The sequence below is a fragment of the Elephas maximus genome, chromosome 10, assembly GCF_024166365.1.
Source record: "Elephas maximus indicus isolate mEleMax1 chromosome 10, mEleMax1 primary haplotype, whole genome shotgun sequence".
NCBI classification, from domain to species: Eukaryota; Metazoa; Chordata; class Mammalia; order Proboscidea; family Elephantidae; genus Elephas; species Elephas maximus.
This window is the reverse complement of record NC_064828.1, coordinates 79586939-79609332: the sequence shown is the minus strand read 5'-3', so window position 1 is coordinate 79609332 and position 22394 is coordinate 79586939. Positions and strand designations below refer to the sequence as shown.

General features: G+C 40.5%; 1 protein-coding gene across 3 annotated transcripts in view; it reads right to left on the bottom strand.

Moving 5' to 3' along the window:
- PALS1 (protein associated with LIN7 1, MAGUK p55 family member) overlaps nucleotides 1-15581 on the bottom strand; it is a 104744-nt gene extending 89163 nt beyond the window's left edge. For all 3 annotated transcript variants that reach the window (XM_049898881.1, XM_049898880.1, XM_049898883.1), the window contains exon 1: nucleotides 15454-15581. The gene's annotated coding sequence lies outside the window, so the exon portion shown is untranslated. The remainder of the gene's footprint in view (nucleotides 1-15453) is intronic.
- Nucleotides 15582-22394: the final 6813 nt, after the last annotated feature.

Sequence of the window (22394 nt, the reverse complement as noted above, 5' to 3'; positions counted from 1 at the left end):
GAATTGATGGAATATCAATTGAGATGTTTCAACAAACAGATGCAGCATTGGAGGTGCTCACTCATCTATGCCAAGAAATATGGAAGACAGCTTCCTCACCAACTGACTGGAAGATATCCATATTTATGCCTATTCCCAAGAAAGGTGATCCAACCGAATGTTGAAATTATAGACCAATATCATTAATATCACACACAAGCAAAATGTCGCTGAAGATCATTCAAAAACGGCTGCAGCAGTATAAAGACAAGTTACTGCCAGAAATTCAGGCCAGTTTCAGAAGAGGACGTGGAACCAGGGATAGCATTGCTGATGTCAGATGGATCCTGGGTGAAAACAAAGAATACCTGAAGGATGTTTACCTGTGTTTTATTGACTATGCAAAGGCATTTGACTGTGTGGATCATAACAAACTATGGATAACACTGTGAAGAATGGGAATTCCAGAACACTTAATTGTGCTCATGAGGAACCTTTACATAGATGAAGAAGCAGTTGTTCGGATGGAACAAGGGGATACTGATTGGTTTAAAGTCAGGAAAGGTGTGCGTCAGGGTTGTATTCTTTCACCACACCTATTCAATCTGTATGCTGAGCAAGTAATACGAGAAGCTGGACTATATGAAGAAGGATGGGGCATCAGGATTGGAGGAAGACTCATTAAGAACCTGTGTTATGCAAATGACACAACCTTGATTGCTGAAAGTGAAGAGGACTTGAAGCTCTTACTAATGAAGATCAAAGACCACAGCCTTCAGTATGGATTACACCTCAACATAAAGAAAACAAAAATCCTCACAACTGGACCAATGAGCAACATCATGATAAACGGAGAAAAGACTGAAGTTGTCAAGGATATCATTTTACTTGGATCCACAATCAACAGCCATGGAAGCAGCAGTCAAGAAATCAAAAGACGCGTTGCACTGGGCAAATCTGCTGCAAAGGACCTCTTCAAAGTGTTGAAGAGCAAAGATGTCACCCTGAAGACTAACGTGCGCCTGACCCAAGCCATGGTATTTTCAATCACATCATATGCGTGTAAAAGCTGGACAATGAATAAGGAAGACCAAAGAAGAACTGACACCTTTGAATTGTGGTGTTGGTGAAGAATATTGAATATACCATGGACTGCCAAAAGAACGAACAAATCCGTCTTGGAAGAAGTGTGGCCAGAATGCTCCTTAGAGGCAAGGATGGAGAGACTGCGTCTTACATACTTTGGACATGCTGTCAGGAGGGATCAGTCTCTGGAGAAGGACATCATGCTTGGCAGAGTACAGGGTCAGCGGAAAAGAGGCAGACCCTCAACGAGGTGGACTGCACAGTAGCTGCAACAATGAGCTCAAGCATAACAACGATGGCGCAGGACTGGGCAGTGTTTCGTTCTGTTGTGCATAGGGTCGCTATGAGTCAGAACTGATTCGACAGCACCTAACAACAACAACAACATACAAAACCAAAAGCCAACATCATTCTCAATGTAGAGAGTTTGAAAGCATTCCACCTGAGAATGCGAAAAAGGCAAAGATGCTCTTTATCATCCCTCCTATTTATCACTGTGCTGCAAAGTCCTAGCTACAGCAATAAGGCAAGAAAAAGAAATAAGGGGCATCCAAATTGGAGAGGAAGAAGTAAAACTATCCCTATTAGCAGATGATCTAACCCTATACAAAGAAAACCCCAAAGATTCCATATGAAAACTACTGGAACTAATAAAAAGATACAGCAGAATAGCAGAACACAAGATCAACATACATAAACCAGTTGGATTCCTCTACACCAACAAAGAGAACTTCGAAAAGGAAATCAGGAAAATAACAGCATTTATAATAGCCCCCCAAAAGATAAAATACTTAGGAATAAATCTATGCAGGGATGTAAAAGACCAATATAAAAAAAAAAACTACAAAATGCTTCTGCAAGAAACCAAAAGAGGCCTAAATGGAAAAACATACCACGCTCGTGGTTAGGAAGGCTCAACATTGTGAAAATGTCAACTCTATCCAAAGCAATCTACAGGTATAATGCAATCCCAACCCAAATACCAACAGCATTCTTTAACAAGATAGGAAAATTAATCACCAACTTTATATGGAAAGAGGCCCCAGATAAGCAAAGCACTACTGAAGAAGAACAAAGGAGGAGGCCTCATACTACCTAATGTCAGAACCTATTATACAGCCATGGTAGTCAAAACAGCCCGGTACTGGTGCAATGACACACAGACAGACCAATGGAACAGAACTGAGAACCTAAACATAAATGCAGCCACCTATGGTCAGCTCATCTTTGACGAAGGACCAAAGTCCACTGAATGGGGAAAAGACGGACTTTTTAACAAGTAATGCTGGCAGAACTGGATGTCAACCTGTTAAAAAAAATGGAACGGGACCCATACCTCACACCATACATAAAAATTAACTCAAAATGGATCAAAGACCTAAATATAAAACGTAAAATGATTAAGATCACGGAAGAATAAATAGCGACAACGCTAGGGGCCCTAACAAATGCCATAAATACACCATAACTAACAATGCACAAATGCTGTAAGATAAACTAGATAACCGGGAACTCCTAAAAATTAAACACTTATGCTCATAAAAAGACTTCACCAAGACTGTAAAAAAAGAACCTACAGACTGGGAAAAAACTTTTGGCTACGACATATCCAAGAAGGGTCTAATCTCTAAAATCTACAGAATACATCAACACCTCAACAACAAAAACACAAATAATCCAATTTAAAAATGGGCAAAGGATATGAACAGATACTTCACCAAAGACATTCAGGCAACTAACAGACACATGAGGGAACGTTCGCAATCATTAGCCATTAGAGAAATGCAATGAGATATCATCTCACCCCGACATTACTGGCACTAAATCAAAAAACACAAAAAATAACAAATGTCGGAGAGGTTGCGGAGAGATTGGAACTCTTATTCATTTGCTGGTAGGAATGTAAAATGATACAACCACTATGGAAAGCAAGATGGCACCTCCCTAAAAAACTAGAAATAAAAACACCATAGTATTCAACAATCCCACTCCTAAGAATGTAAAACCCGTTGCCTTCAAGTTGATTCTGACTCATAGTGACCCTACGGGACAAAGCAGAACTGCCTGATAGGGTTTCCAAGGAGTGGCTGGTGGATTCAAACTGCCAACCTTTTGGTTAGCAGTCGAGCTCTTAACCACTGCGTCACCAGGGCTCGGTGCCTAGGAATACATCCTAGAGAAATAAAGGCCAACACACGAATAGGCATATGCACACCCATGTTCACTGCAGCATTATCCACAACAGCAAAAAGATGGAAACAACCTAAGTGCCCATCAACGGATGAATGGATAAACAAATTATGGTACATACACACAATGGAATACTACACAACGATAAAGAACAATGATGAATCCTTGAAACATCTCACAACATGGATGAATCTGGAGGGAACTGTGCTAAGTATGTTAATTACAAAAGGGCAAATATTGTATGAAATTACTATTATAAAAACCCAAGAAAAGGTTTACACACAGAAAAAAAAACTTTGATGGTTATGAGGGAGGAAGTGGAGAAATCACTAACTAGACTGACAAATGTTAGATTTGGTGAAGGGAAAGACAACACGTAATATAGGGAAAGTCAGCACAACTTGACCAAGGCAAAGTCATAGAAGCTTCCTATACACATCCAAACCCCTTGAGAGACAGAGTTACTGGGGCTGAGGAACCATGGTCTCAGGGGGACATCTAGGTCAACTGGCATTAACATAGTTCATAGAGAAAATGTTCTATGTCCTACTTTAGTTAGTAGCATCTGGGGTCTTAAAAGCTTGCGAGCGGCCATCTAAGATACATCCATTGGTCCTATCCCATCAGGAGCAAAGGAGAATGAAGAAAACCAAAGACACAAGGAAAGATTAGTCCAAAGGACTAATGGACCATGTGAACCACAGCCTCCACCAGTGTGAGCCCAGAATTAGATGATGCCCCGCTGCTACCACCACGGCTGCTCTGACAGGGACCACAATAGAGGGTCCCAGACAGGAGAAAAATGTAGAACAAAAATCAAATTCACAAAAAAAAAAAAGAAATTACTGGTCTGACAGAGACTCGAAGAACTCCCAAGACTATGGCACCCAGACACCCAGCGAACTCAGAACTGAAGCTACTCCATCTAGCCAAAGATTAGACAGGCCTATAAAACAAATAATAACACAGATGAGGAATGTACTTCTTAGTTCAATCAAGTATATGAGACCAAATGGGCAACACCTACCCAAAAGCAAAGACGAGAAGGCAGGAAGGGACAGGACAAACAGACACAGGGAACCCGGGGTGTAAAGGGAGAGGAGGAGAGTACCTGCACATTACAGAAACTGCAACTGATGCCACAAACCAATCTGTGCATAAATTTTTGAATGAGAAGCTAATTTGTGCCATAAACTTTCACCTAAAGCACAATAATTTTCCTCTTCTTCTTTCATCAAGTGTCTTATGAAATCTTCCTTAATCCTGCCTGCCTCCCTCCACAAGCTATGTTTACATGGTACTTAATCTATGCCTCTGCTAGAGCATTTTATGCATTTTCTAACTTGAACTGAGGAATGTTCATTAGTCTTATCAACCCAAGTAAACTGCAAGCCCTCTGAGGCAGAATTTGTCTGATTCATATTTGATGATCTCATACAATGTGCAATATATACTGTGCTAGGTACAAATGTTTTTTTAATGAATCATACGTCAGAGTATCATTTATCAGAGAAATGCATATGAGGCTGAGTTCTAACCATTCTTCTTCCATCAAACTAACACATTCCTTTCAAGCAATGAGAAAGAGTAGTTTTTGTTTAAAGATCTTTTCTGGAGCCAATGTCCTCAAGTCTAGAATTCCGGTGGAATAAAGACGTAAAATAAACAGAAAGTTAAAGGAAAAGACCCTTAAGGTCTAAGTCAACATACAAAATACAGACATTCCAAAATTAATGTTAATTTGAAGATCATTGTAACAGATTATATTAAGGACTCATGAGAGTAGTTCATTATTTTTTTTACTTTAGTTCACTTCGGGCTAAAATAAAACTAAAAAGAAGGCAGCAAGCATAGAAACAGAGCATACATGTTTTGATGGTTAAGATTGCGTGTCAATTTGATTGGGCCATGATCCTCAGTGTTTTGGCAGTCATATAATATTGTGATCACGTCCCTGTTGAGATGTGATATGTGATCACCGCCATGATGGCATCTGCTGAGCGGTACTGGTGGGGGCAGGGCCTGTGGTGGCTCACCGCCCCCCTCAGCCTTCATCTCTCCACCCTCTGCTGCCTAATCCTTCCTGCTCTCTTTGCAGAAGCTTTCGCTTGTTCTGGGTCCTACAGCTGGCTCCTGTTCATCTGACCTCCAGTTCTCAGGACCTGGGCTAGCAACTTACCTATAGCCTTGCCTGCTGATCTTCAGATTCACCAATCTTCACAGCCTGCAACAGCCCTGTTCTCCAGCCTGCTGATCTTGGGTTCGGCAGCCTCTGCGGCTACGTGAATCCGGAGAAGCCTCTCTCCTGCCTCTTAGACTTAGGACATTACAGCCTCTAAATACCACGTGAGCCATTTCCTTGATATAAATCTCTCTCTGCATATATATATTTATATGCTTTACTGGTTTTGCTTCTCTAGAGAACCCAGCCTAAGACACATGTACAGAAATAAGATGTGTGTATACTATAAATACACACATCTAGGGTACCATTTATGACAATGTTAAAAATTAAAATCACCTAAAATTGTTGCCTTATCAAAAGAAAATAACTATTAAAGCAAGAAATTTAAAACTTAAATAATTTAATATGAACTAAAAAAAAAAATTTTTTTTTTCTTATTGGAAACCCTGGTGGTGTAGTGGCTAAGTGCTATGGCTACTAACCAAAAGGCTGGCAGTTAAAATCCACCAGGTGCTCTCTGGAAACTCTATGGGGCAGTTCTACTCTGTCCTATAGGGTCGCTATGAGTCGGAATCAACTCAACAGCAACGGGTTTGGTTTATTTTTTATTATTAGCATAAAGATTTGACAATGTCAAGGCAGCATTCTGATACATGCCATACAAATTTAAAGTGCCATGCCAAACTCTTACCTATCCCCATCAAATCTTTTCCATACTGCAAGGTACTAGGCCCAAGGCCAGAAGGGCCTACTGATGACTCCGGCTTACGATAATGAACAACTAAAGCACTTAATTTTCTGCCTACTTATTTTGTTATTAATGTGCCCTACGGTCATCTATTGGAGCCCTGGTGGCTCAGTAGTTAAAGAGCTTGGCTGCTAACCAGAAGGTCAGCACTTTGAACCCCCCAGCCACTCCTAGGTCAGCAGTCTGAATCCACCAGCCAATCCTTGGATACCCTATCGGACAGTTCTACTCTGTCCTATAGGGTCGTTATGAGTCAGAATCAACTTGACAGCAACGAGTTTGGGTTTTTTTTTTTGGTCATCTATTATTAAATGTTTATATATAAGTATCTAATCTTCCAAACTAGACTGTAAATACTCAGTAGCAACTCCAGTCCACTGATAGTCTGACTGCTTGGGAGTCTTTATTGAGAAGATTCTGAGACCCTACCCAGAAAAAATATTAACATGTATACCACGTACTTGCTACTGCTGTAATGCCCCCTTTCCGGCTTTGTTTTCATCTTTACTATTCCTACTGCCTCTTGGAAGAAAAAAGTACGACTATAATGCTCCTTGGAAGCAAGATGGTGAGACTGCATCTTACATACTTAGGACATGTTGTCAGGAGAGATCAGTCCCTGGAGAAGGACATCATGCTTGGTAAAGCAGACGGTCAACGAAAAAGAGGAAGACCCTCAACGAGATGGATTGACACAGTGGCTGCAACAATGGGCTCAAGCATGACAACGATTCTGGGCATGGCACAGGACCCAGCAGTATTTCGTTCTGTTGTACACAGGATCGCGATGAGTCAGAATTGACTCAACGGCACCTAACCACAACAATCCTACTACCACACATTGCAGTGCGATGGATCACTCTTAAATGGCCTTTCTCACCATGGTCTTGTAACATCTACCAAATGACTGGGTGGGTCTATAAAAATAAGGTGCTTGTGGTCCACCAAGGGGACTAGACAGTTTGCTAATAACGCAAACAAGGTGCATGGCACCCTTGTGGGGGTGGAATCATGCACATGAAGTGTAGGGAACCCTAATGAGATTGGTCAGTTTTGCCATCCCACTAGACTTAAAATAAGCCATCCCAGAGGCAGAAAGGTGGAACCTCACTACTACCAAAAAGAGGAGACGGGGTGGAGCGCATCCTTTCGACCTGGGGTCCCTGCCCTGAGAGCCTCCTAGGCACGGAGAGAGAGATGGAGGAGCTGTAACATGGAAGACAGCTAGAGATGGTGGCGCTGCAGTAGCAAGAGCTTTAGTGGCGCAAGACAGCAGCGGTGGCGCTTGCTGACCCAGAGTTGTAGTAACATTTGCCCCAGCAGCAGAGGGTGAGAAGAAGCTGTCCTGATCGAGAACTGTATCCTGAGTTGTTCCTGTTACTTCTGAGTTGTTCCTGATCCCAAGTTGTACCCTATTACTTCCCTAATAAACCACCCAACTGTAAATACAGTTGGTGAGTTCTGTGAGACACTGCAGTGAATTATGGAACCTAAAGACCCAAAGACCAGAAGCCTATTTGTTGTCTAACTGATTCCAAGTCATGGTGACCCGATGTATTACAGCATGGTTAGGCCGCTGACAATAAATCAATCCCAACTCACAGTGACCCTATAGGACAGAATAGAACCAACCCCATAGGGCTTCCAAGGCTGTAATTTTTACGGAATATACTATACCTTTAACTAAAAATTGAGAGGAAACTGGTTTACCAAAGGGATAAAAGCCTTAATTATAAGAAAAGTTTCAAACAGGATCACCAACATTTAAAAAATATAAGCCAAGGTGATAATTTTGATTGCACTGATTCATCATGTTAACAACGCAAATGACAAACTCTCAAAGAATCCTAATAACTAAGTTAACATGGCTATATTGCTTTCCTCTCTAGATGCTTAATTTTTGTGTATTCCACACAGGTTTTCTCCCCTTTAATTTGGTTGTGAATACTCTGGTCAATTACTTTCCCTGAAACACGTATGTATCTGAAATTTCAGCCCTCGAAAAGCATTAAAACCTCTGTCCTCAAGTGATTTACAGTTTACTACTAGAGAAAAGAATATGCTCCAAAGGTCAGCAAATCCGTTGCAATTCAAAATTGCTCACCATAAACAAAGAGAGAATAGTGTTTTTAAAGAAATACCAAGCAACTGATTCAGAGTTATCAGAACAGAAACTGAAGCAGTAACAATAGAGTATTTTCAGGATTAGAAGTAGGGTTTTGCAACTGGAACAGGAAAGGAGAATCTAAGAAAGAATAATTACAGGATTTGACTGATGAGAATACACATGGCACCAAGTTTAGAATCCAATGAACTCTTGGTACTGTAGTGTTGCTAACAGAAGGTATGAGTCATGTTCTGATTTTCACCAGATAGTCTTACAGGGCAGGAAAACATACAGGAGATATTATATAACAAGAAATAAGAACGAAAGGAGTCTAGAAGGTCACTAGACTGTAAATACCATAGTTATAAAGGTTTACTAAAATATACTTTCATTCAACAATGTAAGCACCCACTTTGTGCAAAAATCTTGGACAGTCATTGGCAAGAAAAAGACTGCTAGGAAAGAGTCCTTATTACCTTCGAGAAACTTAAAATATAGGATAGGAATCAGATAAGCAAAAAAACTATAAAATTACAAAGCAATTTGGTAAGTGCTGTACTAAAAATGGAAACCCTGGTGGCGTAGTGTTTAAGTGCTACGGCTGCTAACCAAAGGGCTGGCAGTTGGAATCCACCAGGCGCTCCTTGGAAACTCTATGGGGCAGTTCTACTCTGTCCTATAGGGTCGCTATGAGTCGGAATCGACTCGACGGCACTGGGTTTGGTTTTGGTTTTTTTGTATTAAAAATGTAGAGGAAGAATACCTTAAGAGAACTTATATAAAGGAGAAAGAATATAAGGCCCAAGACAGATAGGAAAGATGTCCATTACCCAAAAAGAAAAATAAAAAAAGTAAACAAAATATTAACATCAACTTTGACACTGGCAAAATTAAACAAATGCTATATCCAAACAAAAGACTGTAAATCACCATAATGAAATTCAATTCTGCAAACTATCATTTTTAAGCCTATTTAAAAATGTGTAGCGAAAACAATCTAGTGAAAAACACCGCAAGAGTAATGCTTAAAGAGTCAATAAGAGAAACTGCTGAAGCTGTCTACAGCTCGATCTCACTACATATGTAACCTATTTATAAGCAGGGCAAAAAATTGCTTTCTTCTGACTTTCACTATTACTTCCAAAATGATGAGAAAAAAAAAAAAAAACCTCAACACACAATTATACAAAATGTTAATTATTTATTACTGACCCAGTCTATGGCAACCGAGTCACACGACTCCTATAAATTACTGCATCACATCAATACTCACATGATCTATTTAAAATATATTTATTAAAACATACAACAGTTCATTGCTATTTCATTTAACTGTCACAAATCAGGTTTGTATTCTATCTACCTCTTATCTAACATTAAAGGAGTGCTTAATATAAACCAGGTATTGTGCTAACCATTTTTGATGCATCGTCTCAATTAATCCTAAAAATAAGGCCCTCTGCGTTAGATAGTAGTATCATCCCCCTTCCGCAAATAAGTAGTCAGACTTTGATAAGTTAATTTTCACAGTCACACAGAGGTACAGGAGGTATCTGAGTACAAGTCTATCTGATTCTAGAGTCTGAGGACTTCGATCAGTCCAAGTACTGTAACACCGCACTATAATGCCTGCCAGCGTGTACCTGGAGAAATGCAATAAAAAACCATTAACATGTTCATCAATTTTTGTTTATATCTTTGTTGTCAGGTGCCATCAAGTCAGTTCTGACTCATGGCAACCCCATGTACAACAGAACAAAACACTGCCCAGGGGGTCCTGTGCCATCCTAACAATCACTGATATGTTTGAGCCCACTGATGCAGTTACTGTATCAAGCTATTTCGTTGTGCGTCTTGCTCTTTTTTGCTGACCCTCTACTTTACCAAGCATGATATTCTTCCCCAGGGAATGGTCCCTCCTAGTACAAAGTATATGAGACGAAATCTTGCCATCCTCGCTTCTAAAGGGCATTCTGTACTTCTCCCAAAAAAGATTTGTTCATCCTTCTCGCAGTCCATGGTATATTCAATATTCTTTGCCAACACTATCAATTCTTTGGTCTTCCTTATTATCCATCTTTTGGATGCATATGATGTAACTGAAAAAACCATGGCTTGGGCCAGGTGTACTGTGAGTCAGAATCAACTCAACAGCAATGGGTTTTGGGGTCAGGTGTACTTTAGTCCTCAAAGTGACATCTTTGCTTTTTAACACTTGAGGGACATCTTTTGCGGCCGATTTGCCCAATGCAATATGTCATTTGCTTTCCTGACTGCTGCTTCCATGGGCATTGATTGTGGATCCAAGTAAAATGAAATCCCTGACAACTTCAGTAACTTCTCCATTTACCATGATGTTGTTTATCAGTCCAGTTGTGACGATTTTTATTTTATGTTGAGGTGTAATCCATACTGAAGGCTGTAGTCTTTGATCTTGATCAGTAAGTGCTTCAAGTTCTCTTCACTTTCAGCAAGCAGGGTTGTGTCATCTGCATATTGCAGGTTGTTAACAAGTCTTCCTCCATTCCTGAAGCTGCATTCTTCTTCATACAATCCGGCTTCTTGGATTATTTATTCAGCATACGGATTGAAAAAGAACGGTGAAAGGATACAACCGTAACACACACACACACACACACACACACACACAACCCTACCTTTTCTGATTTTAAACCACTCAGTATCCCTTTGCTCTGTTCGATCTACTGACTGCTTCTTGGTTTATGTACTGGTTCCATATAAGCACAATTAAGTGTTCCAGAATTCCCATTCTTCACAATGTTATTCATAATTTGTTATGATCCACAGTCAAATGCCTTTGCATAGTCGATAAAACACAGGTAAACATCTTTCTGGTATTCTCTGCTTTTAGCCAAGATCCATGTAACATTAGCAATGATATCCCTCGTTCGACGTCCCCTTATGAATCTGGCTTGAATTTCTGGCAGCACCCTGTCAATGTACTGCTGCAACCGTTTTTGAATTACCTTCAGCAAAATTTTACTTGCATGTGATATTAATGATATTACTGACTGGTCGGCAAGTTCCGCTTTCTGTTGGATCACCTTTCTTTTAGGTCTGTGATCCATTCTGAGTTAATTTTTGTATGAAGTGTAAGGTACGAGTTTCATTTATCTGCCTAATAGTTACAATACCATTTTCTTTAAAAAAAAAAAAAACTATGCTTTCTCCACACGCAAGAGAAAATCTTTATGACCTTGGGTTAGGCAAAGAGTTCTTAGATATAACACCAAAACTGAGAGCCCTAATGAAAAAAATTGATAAACCAGGCTTTATCAAAATTTAAAAACTTCTGTACTTCAAAAGACACTGTAAATGGATGAAAAGGCAAGACACAGTGGGGGAAAATATTTGCAGATCACATATGTGATGAAGGACAGTAGACTATAAAGAACTCTCAAAATTCAGCAATAAGAAAACAATTCAATTTAAAAATGGGCAAGAGATTTGGATATTTTTCCAAAGAAGATATACAGGCATCAAATAAACATATCAAAAGATGCTGAACATCATTATTCATTAGAGAAATGTAAATTAAAACCACAGTGAGATACGACTACACACCTGTTAGAATGGCTTAAAAAACAAAAACAAAAAAAACAGTGATAAAACCAGGTGCTGATGAGGATGTGAAGTAACTGGAAGTCTCATACACTGCTGGTCATATAGCCACTTTGGAAAACTGTTCGACAGTGTATTAGTTCCCTATGCTGCAGTAACAAATCACCACAAACTCAGTCACTTAAAACAACACAAATTTATTATTTTACAGTTCCATAGATTAGAAGTATGACCCAGGTCTCACTGGGCTAAAATTAAGGTGTTGGCAGGGGTGCAGTACCTTTTTGGAGGCTCTAGGGTGAAACCATTTTCTTGACTTTTTCAGCTTCTACAGGACACCCACAGTCCTTGGCTCGTAGTCCCCTTCCACCATCTTGAAATCCAGCAATGTTGCATCTCTCTGACCCTGTTACAACTTTTTCTGACTCTACACTTCTCCCTCCCTTTTCCCGTTTTAAGGGACCCTGTGATTACACTAGTCCACCCAAATAATCCAGGATAATCTCCCTTAAAGTTAGTTGATTAGTAACTTTAATCCCACCTGCAACCTTTGCCACGTAGTCTACCAAGTTCACAGGTTCTGGAAACTAAGACTTCTTTGGGGGCCATTATTCCGCCTACCACAGACAGTTTGTTTTTGTTTTTATGAAGTTAACACACACTTACCGTAGGACCTAGCAATCCCACTTCTAGCTAGAGGCTTACCCAAGAGAAATGAAAATTTATGTTCACACAAAAACCTGCTGATAAAGATTTACAACAGCTTTATTCATAATCACAAAAAACTAAAAATAGCTCAAATGTCCTTAAATTGGTGAATGGATGAACAAACTGTGGTACATCCATACAGTGGAATGCTATTAAAAAAAAAAAAAAACCCAAACCCATTGCCGTCAATTCTGACTCATAGCAATACTATATTCACCAGTAAAACAGAAAAAACTGCTGTTACACTCAACAATGTGGATGAATCTCAAATGTATAATGCTAAGTGAAAGAAACCAGATTTAAAAGGTTATATACTGTATGATTCCATTTACATGATATTCTAGAAAAGATACAACTACAGGGAAGACAACAGATCATTGGTTACCAGGGGCTAGCAGGGAAGAGGAAGGTTGACTACAAAAGGGCAGCACGAGAGAATTTTGGGTGGTGGGACTCTTCTGTGTCTTGATCGTGATGGTTGCACAGCTTTATACATTTGTCAAGATAACTGTACACCAGAAGGAGTTTATTTTATTTCATATAAATTAAGGACAATGTTAAAATCCTTTAAAAGGAGGGAAACAAAATACACTTCTCACCCACAAGTGGCAGATACTTTTAAAATCTAATAATGCCTAATGTGGGCAAGGATGAGAAAGCACTGAGACTCAAATTGTTGGCAGGTATGTAAACTGGTACAATTTTAGAAGGTACTTTGTATATAACTAGTAAAGCTGAAAATGCATATCAACCTATGACTCAGTATTTCTTCTTACAGGTAGGTATACATCTAGGGAAATCTTCGTACATGTGCTAAAGGTGACATGCACAAGAATATTCATTAAACATGGTTTGAAAAATTGAAAACAACTCTTCAGTAGGGGAATGAACAAACTGTAATTAGTGGTTATTAAAAAAAAGAAGAAAAATTTGAATAAGGGAAAGCAACCTCACCGATTTCATGTAATGATTTTGAGAAAGGTAACTTAGTGGTTTGTTCACTTATAGTAATAGAATATAGCGAAAAGAGCACTGGACTTGGAATCTGGAGACAAGTAGTTTAGCATTTACTTCCAACTATGCCACTAACTGGGCTGGGTATGCCACTAACTTAAGAGTCAGACTATGGGCTACTCAATTGCTACAAGCCTCACTTTTCCCTGACAAATAAGATAGGTAACAAAGTCACTAAGATTATTTCCAACTCAATGATCCTATGATTCAATAAGTGTACACTGTAATCAAAAATTATATTCCAGAGCACTTATCCATATTGAGGAACAATTTTTCCCAAAACCCCCCAAATCAGAAATCAGAGAAATAGGGCAACTTAGTATACCAATACATAAATGGACCAAATTTCTTGGAATATGTGTGATGAGGTTTTAAATAAAGACCATAATTCACGAAGAGCATATAAATAAACATTACTAGACCACATCAGCTAAACCGACTATACTGACTTGAGTCACCCTCAGGTGGACTGGTACATCTCTCCCTTTTTAATGTTCTGTAACAAGCTGAATTATGAATGCCTTTCCCTTTACTTGTCAACTTTAAGTTTGGCTAGCCGAAAGTCACTCAAGTACAGTGTTTAAGATTTATGCAATTTTTTTACAAAGATAAAATGAGGAATTGCTTTTCATACTTTTGCCTGTTTTATTTCTGAAGCTCTTACATTATTACTAATAGCTTCAGTCTAATACAATAGCCTTTTGAAATTTATGACATGCTATGTCCACAGGGATCTAGTTCATAATCCATGAAGTATGAATAACTTTTATTACCACCAACTTATATTTCAAAGACACCAATAACCAGTATTTCATTTGTGCCTACTGCAGAATTTAATAGGTAATTAACTTCTGGTATAATCCAAAGGCATAATTAGAATACAATTATTAATATCACTATGAGTCGGAGTCGACTGGACGGCAACTTTTTAATAATCATTAATATCAGAAATATTAACAGCTTGTCAGTCAACTTAAAATTTCAAAATTCTTATTCACAAGTTTTCCAAATGGAAATTCTTAACAATTCTAAACGAATATGGAGACAAAACACACACAACTACATACTCCTTCTAAAAACCTTCTGGTGATCAGATTTTAATTTTAGCGTAAACCGCCAAGAAAAATCTTTCGACCGAAACCTAAATTCCGTACTCATTACTGTACGTCGCATCAACTGAACAGGTGAGTTGTTATTAGGAAGTTACATAATTTGCTGCAAAAACCGAAACGCCTTTCATTGAAACGTAGCTTACAATCTCCAGCTTCAACGTTCACTTTGCAATCTCCAAGTATCAGAAACCATTAACCATTAGGCTCTTTAAAAAAAAGGGGTCACAAGGAAGCAAGAAGCTCTTTATTTGTTGAAAGAACGCAATGAGCAGCGGAATACCGGGAGCTGAGTCAGGCAGGGGAACGCATTCGGCCTTTTAAAGTGTTCCCCCCACCCCCACTCCCTGCCGACATCCCCTACCCGGCCAGAAGGGAGTCGCGAGCTCAGAGGCTGGAACGCAAAGGGCAGGCGATACCCGGCGCGTTCCTGCAAGCCGGGCCTGGCCGACAGGAGCCCCCGCCAAGGTGCGTCCCTTCGCCAGCCAGGACAGAAGGAACGGGTACTGCGCAGGCAGCGTTCCTCCGAGGGACAAAGGTTAGCCTCACGCCCTCGGCGGCCGCGGCTCCCGCTGCCTGGGGCAGTCCACAGAGCAGCCCCGGGTCCCTCCCCGGCGGAGCGCGCGGCGCGCGGGGGGCACAGGGTCCCGGCCGCCGCGGCTCCCGACCGCCCCTCCCCCGCCGCGCTCCCGGGAACCTGTTGATTAAGATCGCCACACCGAGCTGCGCCCCGTCTGCCTCTTACCTTCGCGCCACGGCCGCCGTAGATCCTCCCGCCCCAGCCGCTCCTAAGCACTGCAGAAGCGACGGCCCTCCGGCAGCCCTTGAAATATCGCATAAAGAATCCAGAAACTCCCGATTCCCCACCTCGCAATCCTTAGTCCCCGCCCCCGCCCCGCCGCCAGCCTCCTCCGTCGCCGCCGTCGCCACAGCCGCCAGCGGCTCCACCTCGAGACCGCGCGAGACCGGCCCCCGCGGCTTCCGCGAGACCGCGCACGCGCCCCCGGCACTCTGGCGAAGCGGACGCGCCTATCCCAGTGCCTCCCCAGTGCGCCCCGCCCACTGCTCCGCAGAGAGGCTGGCGCGGTTCGTCCAATCCTGAGACGGCGGGGAGAAAGTGCCTGCTCATTGGCCCTCTCTGCAGCTCCCGAGCGGCCGGTCGCGCGCACTCGCGCGCCTCTCAATATAAAATGCTAGCTGCTTCAGGCCCGCAGGCATCAGGCAGTTGCTTTGATTTAAGCCTGCAGTTTAGGCTGCATGGGGACGCAAGGGTACCTGAGCCAACCAAGCTCATGTTCTACAGCCCTTGGCGCTTCTTTCCTTCGATGATCGTCACCTACTGAAGAAAATCTGATTTCCCTCTGAGGTGACTGCTTGTTCTGTCAAGCACATGACATAATCTAACATTTGTTTCAGAAATAAGCCATGGCCTGATTAAAAATCTGGTGTGTGTAGTGTCCTACAGAAACATCCTCTACTACCGCAGAAGACTCCAAAAAGCTATCAGCTGGACACAGTTTTCTGAAAACCTGAAAGAAAGAATTCCTAGGACCAAAATCTTGCTTTTGGAATGGATTTAGAGTTACCTAGGCCAACGCCTGAATACTTCTGTTTTGGAAGAAGTACAGCCAGAATGCTTCTTAGAAGCAAGGATGGCAAGACTTTGTCTCATATACTTTGGACATGTTATCAGGAGGGACCAGTCCCTGGAGAAGGACATCATGCTTGGTAGAGTAGAGGGTCAGTGACAAAGAGGAAGACCGGCAACGAGATCAACTGACATAGTGGGTGCAACAATGGGCTCCAACAAAGCAGTGGTTGAGAGAATGATACAGGACCAGGCAGTGTTTTGTTCTGTTGTACTTGAGGTTGCTATGAGTCGGAACCAACTTGACAGCACCTAACAACAACAAGCCAACCCATGTGCAACACAAGGCTGGTCCACTCAGGACCTGTTTATGTTCCCTTCTGAATAGGGCAGAATTCTGGGAGTGAGTTCCATAGGGCAAGAAATTCAAAGCAGATTGAAATGCATTCTAACCATTTTATAGAAGCCTGATCAAAAGAAGGAAAGTACAAAACAGAAATTCAAATTTTCGTGGACTCCGGACTTCCTGGAGCCATGAATGTTGAATGAACCCCTGAAACTATTGCCTAATGTAATCTTTGAGCCTTGGATCAAAGATACACCCTGGGGCCTTCTTGGAACCAAACAATAGTTTAGCTTATCTAATGAAAGATATCTGCCTTGAGCATTGTGCTCTTTTAAGAACTACCTATGGAAACAAATTGACAACAGCAACCTGAAAGATTGGATGGGAAGCTTAGGGGGCAGTAAGTTTGTGTTAATGGAGGAGCAATTCTCCAGGGGAGTGGTTGCACAGGTCAAGGAGTGTGATCAGTGTCACCGGATGGTGCGCGTGGAGGCTGTTGAATTGGTGTATGTTTTGCTGTGTATATTCTCAACAACAAAATAATTTTTTTTTTAATGCATTCTAACTAGAAATAACAGCAAATTTACCTCAACACTTATAATAAATCCATTGTATGGTCTCTGCTTTGACAGTAAGCAAGAACTCTGTGTTCCAAGGCGCCGTGCCCCACTCTTGAACGGTTCTAATATTTACTAATTAACCTTTCTGTTAGGCTGAAATCTGCCTTTCTGTCACTTCTGCCTATTGATGCTAGTTTCTCCCAGAGGCATGCTTATTGTATTTAGCCACATCTTCCTCAAAGCACTTCTGTTATGTCAATTATCATGTCCTTCCTCTTTTCCTCTCATTTTCCCATCTTCAGTCGCAATATCCCCAGGTCTGTACTTGCAAGTTCTTTCACCTTCTTCTAACTCTCCTCTGGACATCTATGGGTGAACTGTGGTGCCCTCGACTAAGCAAATCACTTTTCCAGGTGGCCAAGATCTCTTTGGATCCCTACCCTTCCTAGAGTTTTTTTTTTTTTTTTTTTTATCATCCTCGTATCTGATCAGCATTCCATCCAAGTCTTTATCCCAGTCATTTATAAGTGTTTAATAAGACAGGGATGAGGATGGGACTCTGCAGGACGTCACTAGAGCTCTTAATCCTCCTGCCATCAAATGTTTATCGGTAGACTCTGAGTACAGACAATCAGCTGCAAACCTACCTGAGCTGTCTTCCTGCCATTTTCCTCCACGGAGATACCATGAGAATTTGTGAAATGTACAACCGAAATCCAGATAAGCAGTCTCCAGGATTCCCTAGAAACTGTTACTCATCCCCAAAAAGGAAAAATGGTTAGCATGGTATGACTTATTTCCTTTCTAAGTTCTTAAATGCATAAAATAAATAATAATTCAGGGAGCTTCCTCTAACTGAGCATTTCTCAACCTCGGCAGTATGGGCCTTTGGAGCTGGATAATTCTTTGTGGTGGGGGGCTGTCCTGTGCATGGTAGAATGTTGAGCAGCATTGCAGACCTCTCTCCATTAGAGGCCAGTAGGCCTGCTCCACTGCCAGTTGTGACAATAAAAAATGTCTCCAGACTTTGCCAAAGGTTCCCTGGTGGGGCAAAATCACTTCCAGTTAAGAACCACTGATATCTAGCTATTCAATGAATTGACCTCTAAAGAGAGTATTTCAAACCCATACCTTCTAATTACCTGGCCTCAGGCAGTACAGGTAGTCCCCGTCATAACAATGATATTCGAGTTACAAAGAATCTCACTTATTTTTTTTTAATGATTTGTTTAATATTTTATGTACACACGAATATATTAAAATATGTCTGTAAGTTTATATGTAATGTTTCCAACCCTCAAAGAGAAATAAAGATTGGATTTATAAAGATACTGACAATAAAAGGCAATAATAATGAAAAAATTTTTTAAATGAGGCATTCGACTTAGAACTAACATGACAGAGTCACTGGAACTGAAACCCATTTTAAGTCAGGGACTACCTGTATGCAAAACATCCCCGTTCAAATGAACCCTTCAGGTACCGAGCCCTTGCTCCCCTAGCTGCTCAGATCCCTCTGTCACAGAACCTCATCCTGGAAAAATTATGATTACTATCAGTTTGAGGTAGCAGCCACTGCTCTCAAAATATGTGGGAATTCCTTTGTGAAGTGTTATACGGATGTTTATTATTATTATTATCTCCTAAAAGTATTTTCATTTTAATAGAGGGCAGTAAACCCTATGGCAAATAAGGAATCTACTCTCTCATAAATTGAGACATTCTCAATTTCCAAATGACACAAATTACTGGTCTTGTTGAAGGGAAAAAAAAAAAGAAGGGTAACTAAAAGAGTAGAAAGTATAGAAACTGGAGGCAAGGTGATTGAATGTGAGCTTTAGCTTTGCTGAGAAGTAGTTCTGTAATTTGGATGCATGACAAGCTTCTTGGGCCTAAATTTTCTCATCTATAATGTAAGGAAGTTAACTACTAAGTAGTTTTTTCTAGATTCTGGTAGCCTTTGCATATGGTGTCTAACGTGAATACTATATCCATTGCTGTTAAGTTGATTCCAACTCATATTGACCCCATAGGACAGAGCGGAACTGCCCCCATGGGGTTTACAAAGCTGTAATCTTTATGGAAGGAGCCCTGGTGGTGCAGTGGTTAAGCACTGGGCTGCTAACCAAAAGATTGGCAGTTTGGACCCACCAGTTCCTCTGAGGAGGAAAGCATTCCATAAAGATTAAACCCTCGAAAACCCTATGGGGAAGTTCTACTCTGTCCTGTAGGGTCGCTATGAGTCGGAATCAACTCGACAGCAACTGACTTGGTTTTTTAATCTTTATGGAAGCAAACTGCCACATCTTCCTCCCATGGAGTGGCTGGTAGGTTCGAACCGTTGGGTAGCAGCCAAGTGTTTAACCATTGTGCCATCAGGGCTCCTCATAGATACTATAGGGGTTAAGAAAATATAATATTCATCTTAAAATAGAATGAAATGGGTAATCTGTGGTTTAAAACTGAGTCAGAACAGCTGTTCATCCTTGTCACGAGGCAGTTCACTCACTGAGTCATCCTGGCAAATTTGTAACCAAGTATTAAGGAGGAGGAGTGAAAGCCAAGCTGTAAAGTCAAGTGCACAAGGAGAGAAACCACTGTAAATACTTTTTGTCCTTCCTTATCTTGGCATTTCTTTAACCCATCATCTGCCAATATCCCCTATTACACGTTTATGTAATCAAATGTTGTGCTACTTTATTTCATTAAAGTTTTTAGAAAAACATACTAATATTACATCTGACCTATTTGCAACAGGTCTAAAATCTCACTTTCTAAGACTCTACCATTCACTATTATATATGAAATTTTTAACTAAAGTTATTATGTTCCTTATAGTCCTTTAACTAATGTTATTATAAGGTTTTATCACCTCTATGTACTAGTGAAGTCTAGGTTTTCATAACTAAATACTAGGTTAATTACTTATAATTTTCTGAACCAGATGATCACAGATAACCTAAATCAAAAGAGTAGATTCACTAATTCAAATATAAGAGAAGTTATGAAACAACAACAAATTAATAGTTACCTTTTTTAAAATTATTAAATAAATATCTAAAAGAAAAAAAACAAAAAGCAAACTGACAAACCAGGAACATTTCTAATTTAATTGGGTTTTATAATTATTATTATGTTTGTTCAGAACTTCTTGACCTTTCATAAATCTGGCAAAAAATACTGTCTCTAAGCTAAAAACATTCTACAGTTGTTGCCATGTAGAATGGGAGATCCCAGTATCTCCAGTTGGCATCAGTTTCATTCAGTACAGATCAGTATCACTCAACTCCATTGATTTTCACAAATATTCACTCACTAATTTAAAAAATATATAGTGAGTTCCTCCTATGTGCTTAAGCACTGGGTCACACAAAAACAAACCAAATTAAACCCATTGCCATCAAGTCTATGCCGACTCATAGCGACCTTATAGGACAGAGTAGAACTGCCCCGTAGGTTTTACGAGACTGTAATCTTTACGGAAGCAGAATGCCTCATCTTTCTCCCATGGTGGAGTCAAACCACTGACCTTTTGGTTAGCAGCCAAGCACTTTAATCACTGCTCCAGCAGGGCTCCTGCTATAAAATTACCCATATCTTTTCTCACCAAGCTCCAAAACAAATTTCCATTTTGTTTGTGTAACAAATCTCAGCTGCTGCTTTAATTCATACTAATATGTGAATACCTGTGACTGGGTCTTGGATGGTGTCTGAGCTGAATTCCATAGTTGTCTAAACTCACCATTTCTAATGCCTCTTCCCTAATGCTCTCTTGAACTCATTCCAGTTGAGATATAACTCCACCTCTCCTTTTGTCACCAGTTACCTCCACTTTGCTAAATGCAAAGATTGTTTTTCAGTCCTCACCTTACTTGACCTGTCATCAGCATTTGATGCAGTTAATCATTTTCTCCTTTTGTTCACTGGGCTCCTGAAATACCATTCTCTCTTTGCTTCTCCTCCTATGTCACTGGAACCTTTTTCTCAGTCTCCTTTGCTGGTTCTTCCTTATCTCTGAGTGCTAAAATTTGGAGAGTTTCAGGGCTGTACCACTGAATATTTTACTTGCATCCCAACTCTACCACTTGCCGACTACATGGCAATGGGTTTGGTTAACAGACCGCTTGCTAGTTGTTTAATCAAAGCAAGTCACTTAACTTCCCTGATAGTTTCCTCATCTACAAAATGAAGATAATAAAAATAGCTACTTCCTATGGTGATTGTGGAAACTAAGTGAATTCATGTATGTAAAGTGCTTAGAACATTGACCGGCACCATATATATTAACTATTCGACATTATTTTTATTATCATTTTCTTCATCACGCATTCCCTAGATGATTTCATGGCTTTTAAATTCTATCTACATAAAGTCAACTTCCAAATTTATCTCTATCCTGAGCCTCTCCTTTGAACTCCAGAATCATGTATCCAACTGTCGGCTCAACATCTTTATTTGAATTTCTTATGAGCATTTCAAATTTAACATGTCAGAAAGGAAAATATGAGCCCAAGAGATGGAAAGGGCCACATAAACCAGAGACTCCATCAGCCTGAGACCAGGAGAACTAGATGGTGTCTGGCTACCGCCAATGACCACCCTGACAGGGAACACCACAGAGAGTTCCTGATGGTGTGGGAGAAAAGTAGGGTGCAGAACTCAAATTGTAGTAAAAAGACAAGACATGATGGACTGACTGAGACTAGAGGGACCCCTGAGGACATGGCCCCCATACTCTCTGTTAGCCCAGAACTAAAATCATTCCCAAAGCCAACTCTTCAGAAAAAGTTTAGACTGGATGGTAAGACATAAAATGATACTGGTGAAGAGTGCTTCTTGGCTCAAGTAGATACATGAGACTAAATGGTTAGCTCCTGTTGGGAGGCGAGATGAGAAGCCAGAAAGGGACAGGAGCTGGTTGAATAAAAAAAAAATTAGACACGGGAAATACAGGGTAGAAAGGAGGAGTGTGCTGTCACATTATAGGGAGAGCAACTGGGGTTACATAACAATGTGTGTATAAGTTTTTGTATGAGAAATCGACTTAAACTTTCATATAAAGCACAATAAAAAAATTTTTTTTTAATGTCAGAGCTTCTGCTTTTCAACCAGTTTTTTTTTTCTTTTCCATTTCAACACATGTTAACCCCATAATTCCAATTGTTCAGGTTTTCTTTCACCCTGCACAGCCA